Source organism: Armigeres subalbatus, chromosome 2, assembly GCF_024139115.2.
Source record: "Armigeres subalbatus isolate Guangzhou_Male chromosome 2, GZ_Asu_2, whole genome shotgun sequence".
NCBI classification, from domain to species: domain Eukaryota; kingdom Metazoa; phylum Arthropoda; class Insecta; order Diptera; family Culicidae; genus Armigeres; species Armigeres subalbatus.
The window spans coordinates 119,265,883-119,291,083 of NC_085140.1; the positions used below are offsets into that span (position 1 = coordinate 119,265,883).

Consider the following 25,201-nt stretch of genomic DNA (forward strand, 5'->3'; position numbering starts at 1 on the left):
AGAGCTTTCTATGCTCAACCAACAGTGAACAGAGTCGATTACAACCAGACATGAAATTATGTTCGACAACCAGCATCTTCAGCTAAGTTCTGGTGTTACAAGAAGCGAATTTCAATGCGATCTGAGGACAACACCATTGGACAGCAAAACAAAGTGCTCTTGCCCAAATTGTATAGTAATCACGATTTTTGCTTAACACTATGAGAATCTGAAACTTCCTCCATCTACAAACTCCAAAATTGGCTTATAGCACTATACGATCATACGATAACTAGAATATTATTATTCAGGATATAATTTGTTTGGATCCCAAAAGTGACGCCTATTCCTATCTACTCACCTAAAAGAATTAGCATTATAATTTATCCAATCAATTTCAAAAATTCTTAAATTGCAATTATCGAAATATAATCCGCGATTTTCGCGACAACATTCTCAAAAACCGCGATTTTCGCGACGGAAAACAGATCCGCGAAATTTGCGAAAAACGACAAATCCGCGACGATTGTATAGAAGCCCCCTTGCGCCTCCTTTTGACACCGCGTGCACGCAGAGTTGGAAAAGACGTGGCAATTTGGCTTAAGATACAAAGGATATAGCCTAACGAATAATAAATTCTATTCTACAACTTGATTTCGTTTGAAAAGCCACAACCTAAATATGACGAATATTTTATTGTCATATTAATGATTGTTGATGTTCTGTTGCTGACTGTTTTCGTTATTGGTGTTTTCTGTCTGATAGTTTAATAATAAAGATAAATGAATTAATTTGCTACACAACAAGATTTTAGTGGCTCATTTTTTTTTTATTAGTATATTTACAATGTCGAAGAAACCAGAAGTAAATATGCAAGCATTATGTGGGAATTTTCATTGAAAATGTATGTGAGGTAAATTCACTCTTGGATATGAGAGGAACTCAAACCTCACGACCTCAGTGCGCTAGAACTGGTATTTTTAACCAACTGAACTTTTACCTTGTTTAAGAGTATAGACAATATGATGGATTAATTCGAAAGTAGCCACTTCGTTCGGTGCAGTTTGAATTCATGATCCACATGATACGCTACTCTCTAGTGCTTTCTCCACCCTATACCACGGTGGACCTCCGTTACCTTCGCAGCTTACTGATAAATCTAAATTCCCAGCATTGGCATGTTAAATGTGGTTAAATTAATAGATATTATAAGTAGATCTTCTTTCTAAATCATGTTTTATCACCAAATAACCAACAAATCAGATTGGAATAAATAACTTGAAGACAATAAAACGAAGTTCAATAATATATCGTTGCCGCCAAGAGGTAAGGATAGAAATAATATTATAATGAAAGACTGCTCAAAAATTCATACACGTACCAGATTACTAACTTTGTCCATCGATGAATTATCTTACATGTGTGCATGAGCGTAGATTCCATAATCGTCGACAAGCGCAACTACTGTCCGACACTTGGATCGCATATCAATGCACCTTTCGTTCGTGATTATGTGTGTGAGTGACCCAACAAGCAACACGCACCATAGTACAAAGCGGATCGTATCACGACTACTTTGCAACCACATAGGAGCACAGATCATGCAACATCAGGAGAAACCGTAGTTGCAGAGCTGGGCCGTTTGTGTCTGCATGGACCATAGCGGAATAACGGCGTTGTATGTCAATCTCAATGGTCAATAATTGTTATATACATTTTATCATGTTGATAGACGAGTATCAAACCAAAAACAAATCTAATTGATTTACAAAACATGACAGTCTTTAATTGATTAGCAACCTATTCTAGAATTTCAGCAAAACAAGAATTAAAGTCTTTTTGTTTCCCTTTGACGAGAATTGATCATTCGCAAGATGGGGTCATTCCAAGTTTCAAATTTAATACCGTCTCGGAAAGAGGTCCAGTGCACGAGGCCAATAAACTCAGTGTTTTCAACGATTCTGTAGTTCATATTGTTCATACGGTATGTAAAATACTGATTCAATGCATTTAATATTGAAAATGTCAATTTAGCGTAGTCAATGTTGAAATAGCACTTTAACAATAAAATCTGCCACATTTCTGGCTTCGATGTTTTGTTGATGTGATGATCAATGTTTGCATCCACTTTCGCTTACTTTACGTAATTCTACGTTCAATTTGGTATCATATCTTTCTTGGCCCTCTACTTTTATTTTTGCTAATACCTAACGCTATATCATTGCATTAAATACTGAATATCATAGACTATAATTGGGCTTATTCAAAGACGTATGTGATTCAAACAAAGATTCAAACGTTGATTTTCTCCAATCCTGATGGCATCTACTCAAACCATCACCACACGACCAGGTAGCAGAGTCAGTTGCCTGTTCGCGTATTAATTATGTAGAAGGACCATCAGATTACAATCGATGTTGGAATCTTTGTTACAATCACGATACGTCCTTTAATATGCCTGAGATATGCGGTTTTTAATCTTAGTTATATTTCGATACATTGAGTCATTTTATATCTTGTTGTGCTACTTTCAATAAACTAAACAAATTCTTTATTCTTTATCTATTGTGTATGGCAACGAAGGATTTTTGCTTGATATAGCTAAATAAATTTAATCCTCAATCTCACTGAAAACATTTTGATTATAGTACATGTTACGTAATCTACTTTACGCCACCTTCCGTGAAAGTGAAACCACTGTGCACTATGCATAGAAGAGCTGTGTACCGTTGTAAATAACAAAAATCTTTTCCTTCAAGGTGTGCGAAATATTAAAGTTCCTGATGTGCATGTGGTTGTCGCCGCTGTGTCTCTGTGTGTATGTACGTCCGCCATCGCACGTACACCTGAAAAAAAAGCGGAGAACCATCCAAGTAGGAGAGACACCGCCGCAGCTGCCGAGACTTGTCGTTGAAAAGTGAAATTTCCGGTCACGTCCGGAAGGGAGCACTCACATAAACATACGCAAACGGTTCCAGAGCCATCGTGCACAGTTTGCAGAATTTCGGCGAAGATTGGATCACTTTTTTACGGTAAAATTCCGAAAATCAACTGACTGCAAGCGAATCCAAACACACGCAATTTATTTTTTTCACATTCTCTCGCACAGCGATGACGGATCGAGGTACGATGACAGAAGCTTTTGATCGTCATTCACGGAGCTTTTTCGATGAGAGTATAGGTCTGAACCGATAATGATGATGGGCGTAAGGATGTTATCGATCATTTATTATTTAGGCTTGAATTAAAATCAATCTCGCGTAACATATGATTACGGCTTATAAACCAAAACCATGATTTTCATTTCTAGCATAAATGATTGCTTTGTAAATTATTCTTTATCGTAGGTAAAACTCCGTACTTAATATCTCTTAAGAAACACATTTATTGGTTATTTTGAGTGAAGTCCATGAACCATTTGCACCATAGTGTGTTTTAAGTCCTTTGTTGGCGCCCTTAACTACCATGCGGAATGTTTGGTTTGGTTTTTAGGCCGTTCACTTATATTGTTTATTTAGGAAAACTAGCTTCAAGTTATTTCAAATGTATATTCTACTAGGTTTTGATATCGTATAGCAGAACTACTCACTAACAAATCTAAACAAACGATGATGTTACTAGTTTTCAAAACGGCTTAAAACCAGACGTGTTGCCGGTAATGCGAGTAAACGGCGCAATTTGTTTTGCTGAAATTTTGTAGATTTCGAATGTTTTTCAATTAATCTTAATCTGCTGTTATAATATAAGCCATTTGCGATAGTATTGACATGGTTTTGGCCATGAAATGAGTTTCAAATTCAATAAATGAATTAAATTAGTCATAGAAAACTTGAACCTCATTTTTCGGTTCAGCATTGTTGGCTGGCGTAATCATATGTTGCTCGAGAAATTAAACTTACAAGGCTCGCTTAACAGTTCAACATTTCAATAACCCTGCTCAGAGAAGATTACTTTTGACCTTAGATAAATGCTATTCAGGCTGTGAACCATTCCACTGATTCGTTTAACTTTTAGTTAAAATTTGATAGTCTGATGGTTATTTCCCGTGGTTAAAATAACCCTGCTCCGGAGCATATTAGATTTGACAGTTCGATAGTTATTATGCATCTCGAGATAAAATAGAATACTGCGGCTTCCTGCTGGTTGCTTTTACACGTAAAAAAATTTAATGTTGTTTATTATTATCAATATTTTTTTGCCAAAGCAGGCGCTTAATGACATGTATAAGAAAAACTTATACAGGACGTTCGATAACTGCAAGTCATTTAACTGCAATGTTTTTAACTGCAATCGATGTTGCAATAGCCTTGCAGTTATCGACCGTAAACTTCAAACTGATGTCAAACTCAATGGACAGCTGCATTGCGCTGCACATTTAGGATGCACTTTATTGCATCTGACGTCGATTGACAATGTTGACGTCTAGAATGCGTTGCAGTTATCGAACGGCATTCGTTAACTGAAAAGTAAACATTTTGCAGTTATCGAATGGCTACTGTACATCGTATTAGTCGCATACATCTCGGAAACTTATACTTTCATTAATCATGAATGTTATAGCTTTTGAATGGGATCATTCATTAGGTGGAGTATTAAGAGTATAAGTATTTTCGAATGTTTTTTTGCCATAACATATAAGGTTATTTTTACGTGTAAGGTAATCGCAACGATCACTAAACACGACAGAGTCAATGAAAATCTTACCCACCGTACACCTTGCCATGATAAACACTCTACTGGGTGGTGCGGATAGAATCGATCGTTGTCAAACTGAAGCAAAATTTTCTATTGTGCCGGAGCCAAACATTGAAGATTGGGTTATGTTCGTTTCTGATTATCATTGAGAAGTATTGTTATTATTTTGGAGAAAAAATAAAAATAAACTTTGTTTGAGTTTTGTATTATTTGTAAAATATTCTCATCATTGGTGGTGGCTGGCCCAATTATTACTTCCGTCTTTATCATACTTAGTATAGTAATAGTCAAGATTCGTTCTATATATTACAAATATGGGGGTAAGCGTGGTGAATTGTTATAGAATTTAAAGAAAACAATGCTAAGACCAAGTGCCACTGGATGACTTCCAAACGGGCCAGTATAATGTGGGTAGTCAGGGTTTAATAAATTAGCTAATAGTATAACTTATTTTGCCACGCATAATTTCAGTATAATTTGTTTCACGAATCAAATTCCTAGAAGTTAGGTTTTCAGCATTACTTAGCGAAGAGAGGGTTTAAACTCTGCGTTAAACTGAATTTTATTCCCGATTCGGCGTTATCATGAGGATCAACATCGGAAATACATTGTTTAACGCGAATGTCAGCCGGGTTCGATCAAAAGTGTAAGATTTAGTGTAATTAGTTTAATTATTTTTATTTTTAGCATCAAACGTTAGGACATGTTTTCAGCGTCGCACAGCCCAGAGAGGGTGTAAGCTCACAACGGTATAGTGTAGGCTGTCCTCGATTGGGGTCCTGTGGGTCGGCATGTAGTGTGCTGGGCAGTTGTGTTAGAAAGCGGTTTCTGGGGCAGTTAGATGAGTTTTAATATAAACAGATGTAGGATTGAACAAAGTTATAACCTTTAAGGTTCATATTGGAGACTATTGACAGCCAAAGGTTGAGGATAAGCTTTTGAAGTAAATCGAATTAATTTATCCGATTTGGAATCCTAGATTGAATAGTAGGTAATATGGACAATAATAGAAACTATATACAGTTATCATTTTATTAAGTATTGAGGATATGTTTTTGGTTGTTGAGTATCAGATGGGCATGTGTGATATCCATTAATAAGACAGAATTATTAGAACTGTATTTTTGTCTTTGTAGTAAGATTAATTACTTACTAATGTTTTTGCGGGTCGGCGAGTGAAAGCGGCCCAATTCTTTTATCTACCTCTTCCAGACGACCAGTGATGAAGAAAATCTTATTGTTCCGGTATCAGCAGTGCTATTCATATTCAATAAACACCGTCAATACAGGGTCTGTGTTCCCAACGTGATTACTTCAGACAATCCAACATCTTCTGTGAATTGCAGATAAGTATTGTGTTTAATTTTAATTGATGAGCTCGTTCTAATCTGATCGATGAAGAATTTACTTGTCACCAATCAACATCATTAGTAAATTTAAATATTCCCGTAGATTGAAAAGCAAGTATATTTCTATTTTATGGCAACATATCACAACGAAACGGACCCTTGGGAGCTTTGAGATCTCGGTCCGGTTGCATCTATGAGATCTTAGTGAGTGCACACGGACGTGTTGCCCAGTAGACGTATCGCTCTAGTGGTATTTAAATACAACGCAGATAGGCTATGGTCAGAGGGTGCGTTGATATTACAAGATTACAAGACAAAGATTTGTAAATAAATTCTCATTATATTTCGAGGAAAATTGTGGGAATGCAAACTAAAAGACTTGTTACGAAATTTCAGAGATTCAGCAGCTGATCGGAGCATGAATGTATGTAAACAATCGTAAAGTCAAGTAGAGTCTAGCGCATTTGTGCGCTCTTGCCAGCTGGAAAGAGAAATTGAAGAGCGGGAAATGTTTGACAGCCAAGTAACTGCAAAATAATTTTGTTTATGGAGTGATTTCAAATATCCCTTCTTGCTTGAGCGCAGAAAAGCGGCTTCATCGCAGTACCCAGCTCTCCATGTACTCAGTGACTGGTTGCCTCAAACCAACAGTCGAACACTGCTGTCATTTCGCGAAAAGCAAGTGGTTTTGTTTTGAGGGAAAATTCTGCCTATCTTTTAACACGGCGGCTATCGTGACGTTTTATTGCAGTCGAGCCTGCGAGTGTAAGACCGCCGCCGCATTCTAAAGATAAGCGCGACAATAAACTTTGTTCGCGAGAAAATTAGCGCCAATCCATTTCTGGTTCCGAATAACTATCAATCTGCAAAACCAAATGGTCGGCTTGAGTAAAATTTTAACCACGATGGAAAATAACCATCGAAGTGTCAAATTTAACTAAAAGTTAAACGAATCAGTGGGATGGTTCACAGCCCAAATTATCGAAAGCTCATCAAATAGCCGAATAACATGTTACAAGGCCCTATAGTGCGAACATAGTATAATAAATGATTGGGATAGAAAAAATCTATTGAACACGATACCAACTAAGAATCAAGTAACGGGGAGAAAGCGCGGCGGTATCTTTCTGAAGGGTACGCCGCGTGCCATTTTGAGAAAATCCACAAAATTATTTATAATTAAAAGATTCGTTGGTTTATGTTTCCTTTCGGGGAAACTTTTAGCTAATTTGAAATCATTTGAAAATCATTGATTATTCGTAGACTTCTATATATAAAAGCTCTTCGTGACAGAAGCTTTCCTTGGTTTCGTTGCTTGCTTTGTTTTATTGTCAACATAATAACAAAATAAATTGATATTCTCGTTTCATAAGGACGAAAGTCACAAAACGTATTTAACACTTAAATTAATTGACTGCCTTAAACATTAATACTCACCACCCAACCCACTTTTGTTGTATAAAAACGATTTCTCTTGAAAGTTATTGAAATTCTTAATTATTGAAAATATTTTAAAAATCAATTATGACTTTTAAATTTCGTCCCTATCAAAAGCAAGTCTGAAATGGATTTGATTTGACGTTTTATTTTCTCATCGTAAACAAAGTCGAACGAAACTTGTTTGGAATCTCCTCAGGTTTGGATATTCTAAATCCAAATTCTCGTGACGTAAATTTCAACCGTTATTTTGATAAAATATGGTGAAATGTCTGCTCTTAGTAATATATTACTAAGTTTGACTGTGATTATTGCAGTTGCGGAAAAAGGTATGAACGATTTATATCTAAATTGAGTCAATGAAAAAACATACGTTTTGTCAGACGAATGGAAAGGAGAATGGTTTCCAGTGTTCCGGAATCGAAGGCATCCCACAAGACGAGACGGACGGATCCTGATGGGCGTAGATAATCCGGATTGTGACGATGCCATAAGAATTGACGATTGATTTCGATCCGTACGACGTTCGCCATTCCACTGTGTTCCGTGTTTGAAACAGGCATGACTATAGCGGCGATTACAAATGGAACTGCTGATAACCTTTGTACGACATTCCGGATGCGCAGTAAGTCAAGGAGAACACCAGTATTGACTATGAAGAACGGATTCCAACTTTGTAAGTGGGATGAATTACGATTGGATTACCTCAAGTTCATCCAATAGCGCATGAGTACCAGAAGAAATACAATCTTTTATTTTTTTCCAGTGGTACACATCGCCCGCTTTGGCCAAGGTACGGAGAATATGAATACGTCCCTACGCAACGCTGGTCATAACGCGGAGCATGGTGCCGTCGTCGCTCTCTACCATCCATGCAAACAAGGATCAAGTTGAGCAACTGAAAACATCGTCAGAGATGCCTTGAGACATAATCACCGTCGATACTGCCATCCAAGGATCGTCCTCGCGCTTGTAGCGTGGGGAGCATTACTGGAGTTCTCGGTTCTACAACGAAGTTGTGGAAGATTTCACTGAGAGCATGCCTCGAGGGGTCCGGAACAAACGTCTCGGATGGGCAATATGACCACTTGCTGCCGGTACCAGCAACTTGTTTCCTAATTGATGATGAACAACTCTGTCCGAAGCAGCACAGAAGGAGGGATTGAGGCACTAAGGCAGGTAAGCTCTATTCGTTATACGATTTAATACACCATACTTTGCCATTCAATGTAAACAGTGATACCCTAGAATCTTTTGAAGAGCATTTTATAATGAGTATAGTTACAAGCACAGAAAATAGCCCCGGAGACGGGAGATAGTGATTTTATGGAAAGATATGTCCCCACCATGGACTTTTCAATTCAGTACTAATATCTGTATACAAATTTTGATATAAATATATGAATATGCTTTCATGTGAATGATCAATTTCTTAGAATAAGACGAGTTAGTACCATTCCATTTAAATTCAACAATTGATTTTAACTTTACATATGCGACCTCTGCAGTAACATCGTCTTCAGTGTCTTGTTCTTGACGAAGTTGAGATACTGAAGGTGACCTGCTGGAAAGTGCAAATGAGCATTGCATTAACTTACTGGATGCTTTAAATAATTTTCTATTTAAAATGAACAATTGTTAGAATATTTGCTACAATTATTTTTTACATTCAAATCATGGAACAAAAAAACTTGGTACTACCACTGAAATACAAAAATAAAATCATATAAAACAATACTCAAGGTCATTTTAATCAAGTAGAGAAAAAGAAAATACATTTCTTACATAGAGCTAATTTCCCCTTCCAGACTATATAGAGTTATATCTCTTGATATAGAGAATTTTGACATTATTTGCATATTACATTATTGGCATATTACGATAGATTACCTTGACCACCCTTGACGTGATGTGTTACGGGTAAGATCTACATGTTCACATATCCAGCTATAGCCAACATAACCATGACCATGACCATGAAACCCTTCTCAATTTGTTCTTCTTTATTTTTGTTGTTGCCTGTTTTCCGTCGCCGGGCAGTGGCAACCTATATATATTTATTGGTACCAATTTTCAATGTTACTGAACTGTTTCAGGTCGTAAAATGTCATTCACATGTCATTGTGAGAGTCAGGCTATCTTACAGCATCCAATCTAGGATAGAGATGATACCTTCTCATCTCTTTGCAGTATTCTTCTGCAACTCTTAGCTAGCGCGAAGAGGGGAGAAAGCTGTCTACCTCTGTAATTAGTCAGTTCCAATCAATAAAGCAAACGCGCGACGGATAGTGCCTTTTCAAATGCGTCGTGTTTATGCACTTAAAGTTATGTTTTATTTAAAACCAGTCAAAAATCGAAGACGTTAATTTAATTTGGTCCTTCAAACCGGATATCAAGAAAAGTGCATATCGTAAATATGCGCGGATTATCGATAGCAAATCGTCGGGTGCTAATTCGATTGCGGTATCATATTGTGATGTGATACGCTCATCCGTCTATACGTATTGTTTAACGGACAGTGTATAGTTCTGGTCTGAGACCTCAGTGAAAGTGCCGGTCGCATTGAACAATAAGCAAGGGGACGAATCACTTTATGTGTTCTGACTTTGTGGACATTTCCGCCAATTGATTGAATGCCTACAGGAGGCAAGTTCGCCATAGTAGTTTGTAACAATCGAGCAAAGTGGTGAAGAATAATCATTCTATTGGGAAGTGAACGAAAAGAAAGTGTATCTGCTACCTGGCGGAGACTATCGTGCTAGTTTATCCTGTTGTGCTGTTGTTGATCCGTTCAAGCGCTTTCCCGGAGAAGCCTCCAAGAGATAGAGTCGATGAGATGACCGCAGTCAACATACCATAGCGTGGCAGGCTCTTGAGTCAAGGTATGAAAACAAGAAGCTCTTGGTCAAATCGCATTTGGACGCTCTTTTGTGTTGAGCCAGTACGCAAGGAATGCTTCGACACTGAATCACATTTTATGAATTTGATAAACATCTTCAAATGCTTGATAAGCTGGGAAAAGAACTGCTGAAAGGAGCACGATTTTAGCATACATGTTGGCGAGCAAGTTGACACTACAACTCTGAAACTCTGGAAACCGAGCATCATAGATGTTCCAACGTATAATGCCATGCTTCTTCTTCTTCTTCTTATTGGCATTACATCCCCACACTGGGACAGAGCGCCTCGCAGCTTAGTGTCATTAAGCACTTCACAGTTATTAACTGCGAGGTTTCTAAGCCAGTTACCATTTTTGCATTCGTATATCATGAGGCCAAACGATGATACTTTATGCCCAGGGAAGTCGAGACAATTTCAACTGAAAATTCCTAGACCGGCACTGGGAATCGAACCCAGCCAATCATGGTCTTGCTTTGTGCTAAAGTTGCCATGCTAAAGTTCCTGAAAACCACTGTATCGCTCTCCAGTCGGTTGGTGTAAAGAGCTTTCAGTCGTATCAGAAGAAGACAACGAAACGGCCAGCGTACACTGGAATCAACTTCAAGCCACATCCGTCTGCCCATTTTGGGAGGAATCAGCATTCACCATTCATGTGCGGAAAGTTCAAGACTCTAAAGGTTGAAGAAAGAAGAAATGCAGTGATAATGAACGTTTATTCTTTAACTCTTAGGTCGTGGTCACGTGTCTAAATTGTGCAGCTTCGTGCGTGTGTCAGGCATCACTCGGTACATCTACAAAACTCAATCGTTCTCCTCGTCAGTCAGTACAGCCAGTCAAGGATTCCAACGTCCTCCAGAACCCAGAGATACAGACACAGAATGCTTCAACCTCAGCAACACAACACCACAAAGAATTCCATCCATCTCAGCAATCAAACAATGCACAATTCCAACCTCACAAGCACACAAAACACACAACACAACCCCAAAGTACAGTACAATGCATCTCTTCTAACAACAACAAACGATCGACTCAGCTTACTTGCAACGCATAAGTTATTGTTGAAGATAGTTTGCAGTACTATGTCGTCCTGAGCCTTACTGGACAGTGGTTTGTGGCATGATGGCTATTGTAAATATGTAAATAGAACTATAATAGATGATTACATGGTAAATGAAATTAGATAATAATAATTTAAATTGTTTTGGTTCTGTTATGTAAATCTTGATTCAAGTTATGGTTCAATGTTCATTAGATCTTTTGTTATAAATTATTCAATATAGATACCAATTCGACACCTGACAAGTTACTCACACATATGTTAAATGTCTGAGTAAACGTTCATTCAAAGAATGAACGTTGTTCATCTTAGATGAACTCAGTTCACAGGTCGCTTCGTGAACTTCAGACCGTCTGAACCAAGGTGGGACAAGAGGTTCAAAGGATGAGAACCCTTGCATCCGATACGTTATGAGGGAATGAGATGGCAGTTTCATTCGTAGGTTTATGATGGCTAAAGATAGATCGGAAGGTTGATCTTCGGAAGGTTCAACAACCCCGGACACGATTCGCAACCCACGACCCATATCTGAGGCAATTTGGGACAACTGGATCATTTCAATGAGACCGTGGAAAGATCCGGAGTGCGAGTTTTAGTCTCTAGTATCGTGAAACTGTGTGGTATGTTAAAACGACATTAGAAAGCTTTGGTTTTTAGATTTTACGTTTATTCCTTTCCGTTAGGCTAAAGTCCAGTTAAAGAGGTTAGTGCGGTTCGTTAGTATTTTCGTGAGTATCGTAGAAATAGATAATAATGTTAAATATGTGTGTTCCAAAATGGTTATACGCGTCAAACAGCCGTTTGACGGCTTATTGCCAGTTTTTGAAAACGATCTGAACCGACGCTTCTACCGACCTCTGGATATCGACCGATCGCCCAACCTCTCGGCCACCGTTTTCGTCGATCCACGCGCTCGTTGAAAACTCTCCGAGTTGCGGCTTTTGGTCCTGAACCGGAAAGGGACCGCACGTCACCATTGCGTCCCTGTCTGGCCACCGCCACCTTCAAAACGAATCATTTCGTCCGTAGCCGAGCAGTCATTTCGGCTGCCCACGGAATCCATTTTGTTGCCATCTTCGGTGGCGCGTTCCACGAGACGCCTGTATTGTTCGACCATCGTTTCCGAACCCGCCATCCGTCCGCTATTGTGTAGCAGCCATCGATCGCCATTGCGATCGCAGCGTCAACGACACGCGTTGGTAACGTTCCTCCGCAAGACCAACCATCATCGAACAGTCCGTTCGCCGGCTCGCGAACCTCGCGGTCACTTGCGGAGTTGCCGCAATACCATTTCGACAGCGAGCCACATCAAGAAAGGTCGGTAAAGCAGAGCACCAGAAAACATCCACGGTACCGGTAGAAATGCATGCGTAAATGAATTGACACACACATAAAAAGCTAGCTAAATTATAAATACGCACAATGAAGTAGACAGACAAGATAAAGTAGAGAGAAAGGAAAAGGAAAAGAGAATGATCCTAGGATAAGTTGCAACTAAATAAAGACAGTTTGTTAATCGTTGCGTTTTGCCTCACAAAAATAAATGTTTCCATTCAAATGCAAGAGTTTGTATGTCAGGTACTAAAGGTTTTTGATGTCGTTCGGTTAGTGTTTTTTTTTGTCATTTTGTGATTTTCTCTAGTTGGACTAGGGAAACTCAGTCCCTCCTTTTCCGTTCTTAAAGGAGAAGGAGAATTGTGAGGTTGGTTCTCAAGATGATAATTTGAGCTACAGTGACTAACCGAACGACGATCTCTAGCCATCGCAAATTTACGCGTGACGGCTCGGTCTCGAAAAGAACGGAAGTACTTTATAACCGTTCGTTTGCTAGTGCGTTTCTCATCCACTGAATTCCTTCAAGAAACCTGCCCTGAGGTTGGGATTCTTGCGGCACAAAACAGACGGGGGCCTCAATGTTGATTGAGGGGCGCTTAAGCCGCTCGTTTACGGATTCAAGGTCGAGAGACCATAGTCAGTTCGGCGTGCTAGGTTCCCAGTCCAGTTTATGTCGAGAACCTGTCGCAGAAGCTGAAGTTTAGAAGAGCCAAGAGTCTTTCTCAGTAAGCGGCATTGGCCAGGCTACGAGAGTGCAACGGAGACTTGTTGTAACGCTACCGAAGAAGGAGTTTCTCATCCAACGATTGGGAGACCCAGCACAGCACTGAAACGTTTTTTGAGCCTAGAGAAGAGACTGGAGGCAGCAGAAACGAAAAGGATGTACATGGAATTCATCCATGAGTATCGTAGACTGGATCAATGGTAGAGCTGACTGAGGCGAAAGGAGACCCAATACACATTCCTCACCACTGCATCCTGAAGCCAGATAGCACCACAACGAAACTGCGGGTCGTATTTGATGTGTTTGCAACGACCAGGAGTGTCACTCAACAATGCCCTTATGGTTGGGCCACAGTACAAGATGATCTGCTATCCATTGTCCACGCTTTCGATGGAATCAATACGCAATAGTGGCCGACGTCGAAAAATGTACCGTATGGTACTAGTACATACAGCCCAGTGATCGTAGTTTGAGAGAATTTTCTGGCGTAACCTCACCGATCCATCAGAATCATAGAGCTGTGTATCGTGACGTACGGCATCGCTTCAGCGCCATATTTGGCAACTAAGTTTGAGTCGCCTGGCAGAATTAGATGGAGATCGTTGTCCAGCATCTGCCAGATGTTAGTGGAGATTTTTATGTTGATGACATGCTCTCTGGCGTTGATTCAATCGAGGAAGGCATTACACTTTGTGCAGACGTCGAACTACTCCGCGGTGGAGGGTTATTTCGCGAAAATGGAGCTCAACTGTCCGAGATTCTCGAGCAGATACTCCAGAGTATCGAGACGAAAGAACTTCTTTCGAGTTAGATGATTCAAGTGCAGCAATCAAGACCTTGGGGCTTGTGTGGGAGCCTCAATCAGATTTTTCAATCCAAAGCACCTGAGTGGAATGAGTCTGCCATAACGAAGGGCGTCGCTGTCTCTGAACTTGTGAATTTCGATCCAAGTGATCTCATTGGGCCAGTTATTGTGGCGGAAAATATTCATTCAGCATCTGTAAATGATTAAGATATCAGGAGCGAAGAGCTAGCAGATCTACAGCAACAGTGGCGTGAGATATGAAGCAGTTTGGAAGGTCTAAAGGAGCTGCAGATTCCTCGATGGATCGGATTTCGAAAGGAACTCAAGTCGGTTGAACTGCATGGGTTTTGGATGCCATAAAGCATACGGTGCATGTATTCACATCGATGCGTATCGGGATGGAGAGATATCACGTCTGCTGATAGCAAAATCCAGGGTGGCGCCTTTGGAAGGTTCAACAAGAAGAAAGGAAGCTGCAAAGCATCCCCAGGCTTGAACTGTCATCTGCCTTGCTGCAGCCCACGTGTACGAAGCGTTTAAAAGTATTCGAATTTGTTTGAGGGCTATTTTGGATGGACTCTATGATTGTCCTGTATTGTAGCTTCTATTCCATCACGTGGTAGATGTGAGCGAATCGAGTGTCCGAAGTGCAGCATTTGACGAAAATGAATCAATGGAGCCACGTCCTCGGTATAGATAATCCAGCCGATTTAATATCACGAGGAGCAACTCCGAGCAGCTCAAGAACTGTTCCCTCTGGTGGAACGGCTCTAGCTGGTCTTGAAAGACAATCGAGCTGGCAACAACTATCGCGGTCTCCAGATCGCAAGTAGACGAAGCACTGTTAGAGGAGAAGCATCCATATCAACCGTTGCTGCAGTAGCAGTATGAAGAATTTTACATCATCTTCACTCGGACGTCGTCGTTCCATACGCTAGTGAATATTGTGCATGGTGGATCAGATTCAGGATAACACGCTCCAAGGACCGCTAAAAGACGTATTGGACCGCTTACATGCTGATCGAGAAGGACCATTCACAGACTCACGCTTATCGCTCAACGAGAATGCTTTGGACAAGAGATTGGGATCTGAGCAGAAGAGAATAAGGAATACATCCCGCATCGTTTCATTGAATCCACGACTGGTGGATGGCATAATACGAGTCGGCGGCGGCTGAGAATGCTCAATCTCGGCGAGTAGAAAGCATCCCATCATCTTCGACAATAATCATCCTCTGTCATTGCTTATAATGCGTCACTACCAAGCAACTTCTTCATGCCGTTCAAGCTATTGATCGCCAGCGTAAGGAGAGATATTGGATTCTTAGCATCAGAAGCCTGACACGCAGTGTACGAGACTGAACAGCCCCGGATCAAAATCACCGTCGCTACTACAGCTGACCAGTCAGCTGATGGGCAAAGGCAATTGCAGTTCTGTTGTCTGATTTCGCCATCGTTTCGCGGTAATCTCCATCTGCATGGATCCAAGGCAGAAACACAAACCGATGGCTGGCTGATATCGAGAGCAGCAGATAGAAGGAAGAGCAAACTATTCTTTCCTGATGACCACCGAACGTTCGTAGGAGAGTCTCCCACATGACTGACCATATTAGAGGATGACCGTTGTAGCAGATGAGAGTCAGTACGCTCCGATCGCCGACGGAAATATATCACCCGGTTAAATTTTGTTCGTAGTTAAGTTAATGTAGTTCGTTAATAAATGTTAAATTAATTAGTGTTGGTTTTAATAAATGTCGTGTTTGTATAATTAACCCGCAGTGTTACTGGTGTTATTGAACGGAAACCCAGCCACTGGACTGCTCCCTGGAAAGAAGGAAAACGGCACAAATCATCTACCCACTAGTACGGAGTAGGACGGAAACAAGGTCCCCAAGGCAGTGTTGGAGTCGGCAAAAGTTCCACTGCCAAAAATCGAAGGAGGTAAGCCGGCTACCCAACATTTGGTCCACGAACCGGATATCTGGGGACCAGTAGAGGAAACCAACATCAAGTGATCACCATTGTGAGGAGGAATTTAATCGCCATCCAAATCGCCATCGGAGGAAGCACAATTGTGTATCGCCATCGCGAGGCTTTACAACACCTTCAAGATCGCCATCGCAACCGGTCATAATAGTGCAATCATCATATTGAGGACTGTTCAGGATAATTAGCGCCATCCGTCTCTGGGGAGAGTGGATAAACGAAGCCATTCGGGATTACTACGGTCGATGAGGATTTTGTGCATGCTGAGAATGTTGACTGATAAAATCAACTTTATCATCGCTGAGCACCGAATCAGCAGAAATATCTGCTTGTCAGGTAATTTTACAAGTTCGTGTGTCCAGCCGAAGCCTAGGCTATATTATACTAACGCCAACATTTCGACGCATGCCCTATGTTTGTTGTCTGGAACGGAGCTTCTGTGGAGGATTGAGGCCAGCATTCTGACGGACGGTCTAATAAATCTGAGGCTCATTTAGCAAACCATTGTGGGACCCACATTCCATTGAAGGATGATTGTACGCGTGACAGAAGAGGAGGCGGCCCTTTACCCTTCCCGGTGAGTGAATATTTACGTATATGTCACTGCCGAGCTAGGCATTACAGAAATACACAATTTATAATGAATTACCTGTATAACCTCTTCTTGTACAACGAATCCCTGCATTAACTGTCTGCTGTTGAGCAAATGTCTGCAATCCCAAATTGCATTCTCGACTGGTTGATTTATTGATTGGTGCAGTTGTTAGTCCTCCAGGTTAGTTGCACGGTATATGTCCTACCGAAGCAAGGCAATACGATTACTACATACTGTATTTCTCTCTGCCAACCTGCGCGCACTTCGAGCAATTTCATTGACGTGGATTTGTTTCGGCATAGTATCGGTACTGCTGATGGTACCTCCAGGTAGGCTGCCACAGTATATGCCTTGCCGAGGCATACCTTTGAATACACCCTGTTTCTCCTCTTCTAATTGCACCGAATCTGAGTGCATCTTATTGAGGAAAGATTGATGACGTCACCGACTTCATTGGTTCGTTGAATTAGAAAGAACAGACCTGTTCTTCCAGGTTAGTTAAAGCGAGCAGTATATGTTCGCGAAGCAAGGATACTCGTGGAATAACACCAACGTTCTCTTTACCGATTGTTCGACGTCCATCATCATGCCCATCACTCGGAAAGCATTATCGTCTCTGAAGCAGCTAAGGTTCAGCTGGAAGAATTGCAATCCTCGTTTGAAATCTGTGCTTCATTCAGAAGTTCTCTGATGCAACCACTGCTACACAGGTAGACGTTTGATTAGCACGAATCGACGATTGGGAGAGATTAGGAGAACTTGGTCGAGCTACGATCTCATGAAGAGTTTAAGACGAAGAGAATCAATATGGGAAGTTGCAAGCAGATGAGGGATCGTTATTACGAAGCTAAAACGTTTTGTTGGACAAAGCAAAGCCCTTCATGCCCTCCGGCATTGGAACACTCACTCTGGAACAACCAGTGGCAGGTGTTATTGATCATGTAGGTTACCCCAAATTCATCTCCAAACGTTCAGTGGTGACATCGATGAATGGTTGAGCTTCAGAGATTGTTCACGTCGCTCATCCACTGGAGAACCGATTTGCCGGAAGTGGAGAAGCTTCATTATTTGAAGGGTGCCTAGGGTGAGCCGAAAAGCCTAATCGATCCTGAAGATTAACAAGGAATACAGATAGCTGGAACGCTGATGAAAAGATACAACAACAACAAGCTATTGAAGAAGAAGCAGGGTAACTCATTCTCATGCTACCGACTTTGGGCAGAGAATCTGTTGTTGATCTGCGTTCTCGGTAGAGGGTTTTGAGCGAATCGTCCAAACACTAGATCAAGTGGAACCTGTCGATTACAAGGATCTTTGTTGGTGAATTTCCTCACCATACTGGACCGTCTACTCGTCGAGCATGGGAGGAATGCTCATCCAAGGAAAAGGATCGCTGGCAGACCTCATCGAATTCCCTAGCGAATCCAAGTTTTGGAATCCTTCCGCCTAGGCAGGCGGATTCCTACCATCCACAACAAACAACGACAAATCAAGAGTTTCCAACCAAGGCCAGTTATAACTCGATTGAAGCATCAGTAGGAAGATGTGTGGCTTGCAAGGATAAGGATAGTCACTATCTATTTCAATGTTCCGCTTTGGAAAAACTTTCTGTGGCGGACAAGGATGCTATTTTGAAATCCAGGGCTTTGCGAATTGTTTCGGCAGGGGCATCAGGCGAGATTGCTTATCCAAATTTCGCTGCCGGATCTGTGAAAACGTCACCACACCCTGGTTTGTTTTAAATCGGAGAAGGGCAATATGCATCAGGCGCAGAGGCTGCCGGGAGTAGCCATCCTTCAAACCCAAGGATTCTCAGGGTTCATCAGGTTCCACTTCTATTGGTGAATATGGCAGCAACAGACGTTTCGGTGAGCGGTGCGGCAAATCAGTTACGTCGCAGGTTTTGGCTAGCAGTGGTCGTTGTTGAGGATGACGTGGCGAAGTACCATGCTCGTGCTCTTCTTGATTGGGCTCAGAAACTTCGTTTCGGAAACGCTTGGTACAAAGGATGAAGGTGAACAGAAAGAAGATCGACGTTTCAGTCCTGATAGGGCAAGGCCCAAGGTCAAACACATGGTTCAAGCATTGTCTGCTCGAGTCTCGGACTTCTCGCGAGACATGAGGTTTCTGGCCTATCGGCTGACCGCAATCTACCCACAACCTCAATCATACGGAGGGTGGGTTCTACCAAAAGGGATTGAGCTGGGATCCAGATTCTTCACGTCGAAGAAGTCGACATCGTGTGAGTATCGAGGCCTTCTTTGAATTCATCGAGTCAGGACGAAGGATCACATGGGTAAAACTTACCAAGCCTTACGGACTCAGTGTTTGGCTGGGTAGTTTGTGGTGGTGCTCAGTTCCTAGCGAACCCTCCAAATCAACTGCCACTTCTCAACATCCAAGGATCTGGAAAGTTGATGCGATTCTGGTCCTGCGAGGAGGTGGAATTTTCGGATACCCGTTCGCTAGAGGAGAAGTGTGAAGAATTCCAGCGGGAGTTCAGAGAACCAGAGGGTCGTTACATTGTTCCATCTACCTAAAACGAGGACGTTCTTCCAACCCTGGCGAGTCTAAGGATATCGCATTCGACGTCTTCTTGGTACAGAAAGAAGATGGCAAGGACGTTCATTTGCGGGAAACACTTTCCTTCATGGACGACTACCTGAAATTGGGACACATGCGCAAGGTTGAGGAAGCACAGAGGACAAGGTTAAAAGATGTTTTCATACGCTCATCCGGTGGTCAAGGAGGCCAGTAGTACCACCAAGGTCAGGGTGGCTTCGATGCTTCATGCAAAACGTCTTCTGGGGTGTCCTTAAATGATGTACTTCTGGTAGGGCCAGTACAGGATGATTTGAGGTCAATAATTCTACGCAGCCGAACAAAGCAGGTGCTCCTCGTGTCGGACGTGGAGAGATGTTTCGCAGATCCTCGTTGGCCAACGGATCTGCCACTAATCCATACTATTCCGGTTTGCTCCCGGAGGAGGAAGTTGCAGTGTACGAACTCAACACGTTAGCAGGAACAAAACCGCACCCTATCTAGCCACCGAACCCTTCAACAGTTGGCTGCTGGAAGCTGACTCTCTTCCTGCAGCAAGAGCAATTCGAGAGGATGTTTACATGGACGACGTCATCACCGGTAAGATGAAGTGGAACTAGCCGTTAGTACTAGGAATCAACTGACGGAGATGATGCAATGCGGTGGGTGCTCCGGAAGGGCTTGTAATGTCCCAGAAGTTCTTGATGGTGTACCGAGGAAAACCTTAGTAACGAGATCCCAGGGGATCAATCTGGATCCTGAGCAATCCGTCAACACTTTAGGACTAACTTGGATACCCATACCGATACTCTTCGTTTCCAGTTTGCCGTCCCGATCGAACAGAGTTCCCTTGACGAAACGTCAAATACTCTCAGATCGCAACATTATTCGATCCACTTGGCTTGATTGGGGCCACGACTTCATCAGCCAAGATTTTCATGCAGTGCTCTGGACGTTGTAGACGGAGAAGGTAATCGTTAGATTGGGATCAGCCCTACCTTCAATGGTGGGTGAGAATTGGAAACAGTTTCATGCAGGACTCCCTTTCTTGAATGAAATTCGTGTCGATCGGTGTGTAATCTTGCCCAGAGCAGTTTTGGTGGAGTTACACTGTTTCTCGGATGCTTCATGCAAGGCGTATGGCGCTGTTTACGTTGTGCAGTCAAGATTCAGTGGAACGACTAGTACGGCTATTGTCATCTCGATCTAAAGGGCTCCACTACGCTGCCAATCTATTCCTCGCAAGCTCTGTGCCGTTCTGTTGTCGCAGCTATACGAAAAGTGAAAGAATCAACTAGATTGACGGTCCAAACCTTTTCTGGACGGATTCAACTTGCGTGTTGCGTTGGATAGAATCACCACCAACAACATGGACACGTTCGTTGCCCAGAGTGGCAAAATCCAAACGCTTACGGAGGGTTGGAATTGGCGACACGTTCCTGGTACGGACAACCCAGCAGACCTGATATCACGTGGAGTGCGCCCGAAGATATCGTTTACAACGCACTTTGGTGGGAAGGTCCAAGTTGTGAAGGAGGCACGAATGGCCTGAGGCATCAAGTCAGATAGGGAAGCAGGAGAAGAAGAGAGGCGCCGCACAGTTGTGGCAGTGTGTTTCACCAACGGCAGACTTCAACGAAATGTTATAGGAAAATTTGGATCGTATTCAGATTTAGTACGTCGTACAGCTTACTGGCTTCGTCTCATGAAGCTTTTACGAGTTCCGCAGCAGATCGATCTGCTACCGGGTTCCTAACTACTATTGAGCTGCAGAATGCCGAGAATGTACTCGGAACGTACAGCGGAAGTTTTCGCCGAAGAAAGAAGGGATTGTTGCGAGGAGAGTTTGTGCAAGAAAATCACCGCTAAGATGGTTTCATCCGTTCATTTGCAAGGATGGACTCATCAGAGTTGAGGGCGACTGCAAAATTCGGAAGAATCAGAATATACCAAACATCCTGTTGCTCTACCGGCACGGCACCAGTTGACTCGGTTGATTCTGCGCCATTTTCACGAACGCCATTGCATGCGGGCCAAACTACGTTAGGAACAGTCGATTGCGATTCTGGCCACTTGGTGGAAGAAATGTAGCAAGAGGTAGTTCATCAATGTATAAAATGTTTCGCACGAAACCAACTACCATGCAGCAGTTATGGGAGAATCTCCGTCGCGTCTCTGTTTCGCGTCCCTTTTGAAAATCGAGTAGACTACTTTGGCCCAGTATCATTCGACCAGCACCTAGACGAGCAGCCGTGAAGGCCTATGTTTCGGTCTTCGTGCTTCTGCACCAAGGCCGTTCACCTGAGCTGGTTTCTGATCTCCACGGACCGATTCCCAGGCCTTACAACGGTTCATTTCAAGGAGAGGCAGGTGTTCGGATATCTATTCGGACAATGGTACGAACTTTTCGGTGCACGGAACAAGCTAGGAGAACTCTACAGATTGCTGAGGATCATACCCATCGTGAAAAGGTTACGAGTGAATTGGCTAAAGATGGCATCCAATGGCATTTAATCCGCCCAGTGCGCCACATTTCGGTGGACTTTGGGAGGCTGCAGTCCAGTCGACCAGAACATCTCATTAAGGTGATTGGCAAACACCGGTCTCAGCCGAAGATTTTCCACGCTTTTGACACAGGTCGAGGTATGTCTAAACCCTGCCCTTTGACACGATGTCCGATGATCCAAACGATTTGGAACCTGACTCGGCTCACTTCTTGTTGGATCATCGTTGCTCTCCCAGTCCTGAGCTCCGTCCATCCCAGCGAATCGGCTGAATATTATAATTTGATGCAGCAAAACTACAACTATTCTGGATGAGATGGCGTAGAATATTTGAGTCAACTGCAAGGAAGAGAAGAGGTGGAAACCAGCAGTTCCAGTTGATGGTAGCTTGTAGTTGTGAAGGACGAATTACCTCCGATGAGATGGAAGTTGGCAAGAATCATCGCATTACATCCCGGCGAAGATAATATCGAGAGTCGTGACACTGAAAACTTCTTCGGGAACTAAACGTCCGTTGAAAAAATTTGTTTGCTCTATTACCAATTAGCCGCGAAGAAGAAGATGAACCTGCTGTAATCACCTACCTATACCTTTCCAATTCCCATCCGTCGAAGAGGTTTTCTATTTATTTTCAGAAATTTGGCAATATTCTGGGTGGGTGAGGATGTACGAGACTGAACAGCCCTGGATCAAAATCACCGTCGCTACTACAGCTGACCAGTCAAGCTGATGGGCAAAAGCAATTGCAGTTCTGTTGTCTGGATTTCGCCATCGTTTGCGGTAAATCTTCCATCCGCATGGATCACAAGGCAGCAACACAAACCGATGGCTGGCTGATATCGAGAGCAGCAGATAGAAGGAAGAGAACCATTCTTTTCCTGATGACCACCCGAACGTTCGTAGGAGAGTCTCTACACATGGCTGACCAAGGCCAGAGGATGACCGAGCAGATGAGAGTCAGTACGCTCCGATCGCGACGGAATATATCACCGGTTAAAATTTGTCCGAGTTAAGTTAATGTAGTTCTTTAAAAAATGTTAAATTGATTAGTGTTGGTTTTAATAAATGTCGTGTTTTGTATAATTAACCGAGATGTTACTGGTGTTATTGAACGGAAACTCCTAACCACTGGACTGCTCCCTGGAAAGAAGGAAAACGGTCCCAAATCATCTACCCACTAGTACGGGAGAGGACGGGAAACAAGGTCCCCAAGGCAGTGTTGAGTCGGCGAAGGTTCCACTGCCAAAAATCGAAGGTGGTAAGTCGGCTACCCAACACGCAGAGTCATTCACGAATGTGTTATGTTTTCGTAACAAACCCAGCGTTCAGGAACAGCTAATGACTGATTTGCCGGCATGAGTGACACCTGCGCCACCGTTTCTTCGAGGGCGTGGATTACTGTGGCCCTTCCAGTTAATTACCCATTCCGGAAGAGGGTCATGGTTATATTTCGTGGCAATTTTGTCTGTCTGACTAAAGCGTCCATATGAAATGGTAGGCGATTTGACTACTTTGGCCTTCATAAGTGCTCTGGAAGCGATTCACGGGCAGAAGGGGATCCAGAAGCATTATGTGCGATAACGCAACCAATTTTGTAGGAGCGAGACGCAAACGGAAACTCCAGCAGCTCTTCATGACGGAGCAAGCGCAGAAAGCAATCGTGTCCACAGCAGCCGACAAAGGAATCGAGTTTCTCATTCCTCCTAAGTCACCAATTTCGGTGGCCTCTGGGAGAGCTGCTGAAAATCGATGAAGCACCAGAGAAGGACAATGGTTTGAAGATCATAACTCCAGACGAATTAGAGACCATTTTGGTGCAAATCGAAGCGTGCCTTAATTCACGGCCTCTTACACCGTTAAGCAACGATCCAGGGGACATGGATGTTGACACCTGGACATTTCCTCATCCAGCGGCCTCTTGTAGCGATACCAGAGCCATCAGTTCCAGAGCTACCAGATAATCAACTGCGTGTGAAGAAACACAGGCGTTTGTTCAACGTATCTGGTCAAAATGGTCCACGCAGTACTTGTCGATCTACATAATAGGACGAAGTGGACAAAGAGAAATAGACTTGAGGTGGGAACCAAGGTGCCTATAAAAGAAGACAACATGCCTCCCTAAAATGGTTGCTCGGTCGAGTGGTATAACCAATGCAGAAGCGGATAAACGATAAGGTGGTGGCGGTAAAACGAAGGACGTACGTTTACCCGGGCAATTTCAAAATATGGTTGCCCACACGAAAACACTAACCTGCAGATAGAGGACCCATAGTCCTCCTACGAAGGCGCAGGAGCGCCTACGGGGCCAACGTCCCCAACTCAGTTAAGTATTTTGTTTCAATGAATGATGAAAAACTCAAGAATGTTCCGTCCGCCATAGCCGTCTACGCCACAGGAGGCATGCGCTCCACTAAGTTGTCCATCAGTGTCCTGGATGTCATCACATCAACATAGGTGCAGAGTATCCGGGACAACGTCCCGCACCAGTTAAGTGTTTGTGTTTTAACAATTGACAAAAAAACATGGAATGTTTCGTCCGCCATAGCTCTGCCTGCTCCGGAGGCTCTGCGCCATAGACCGAGCTGAATAAAAACGACTTTTAAGTACTACAGAGGCCACTCTTATAAGTCTGAACAAGTAATATTACAGTGTAGTCGGTTTTAACGCGGAGAATTCGTTCCTCGTAAATTTTCAAAATCCGCGTAAAAAGCAACTCCAGCACACTTTGAATCTCCGGGACTTCTATTAAAATTTGATTTTGAAGCGAACATATAGCCTGTAGGTACCGCTATAGTTGACAATGGGTCATTGTTTCAACTTCTTAGAATGCTTGTACAATATTTAATGTATCTGAGGGCAAGTAGACTAAATTATAAGAACGATTTCGTTATCCGACCTCCAGACTGTCGGTGAGAGCGATGACCCATTCTCACCCCCAATGACGATAGGTACACTTAGTGTACGAGAAAGGCGGAAAGATACATACAACAACATTGAAAAGCAATGGATATGTGATATAACATACGAAAAGACTCATGGTTTTAATTTTATAAGACCTATATAGTTTTCTTTCTTTTTTTTTCCTCGCTTATCCCTGGTCGCGGATTAACATAGACAAACTTTCATTTCGTTCAAGTTGCCCTTTGGCCACCCTTTATTATATGCCAGTTGTAGTAAACCATCGTTCTCAGGAGATTTTGGCATCGTCATTGCGCGAAGCAAACCAAAGTTGCAGTCCTGTTTCGAGGTGTTACAATTGTTGATGGTTGATTGTTAGCTATAAACTTCGT

At 42.5% G+C, this 25,201-nt stretch overlaps 1 pseudogene; it reads left to right on the forward strand.

Annotated features, from left to right (window-relative positions):
• The first annotated feature begins 7,728 nt into the window (after window positions 1-7,728).
• On the forward strand, window positions 7,729-8,626 carry LOC134209190 (uncharacterized; annotated as a pseudogene).
• The last annotated feature ends 16,575 nt before the right edge of the window (window positions 8,627-25,201 follow it).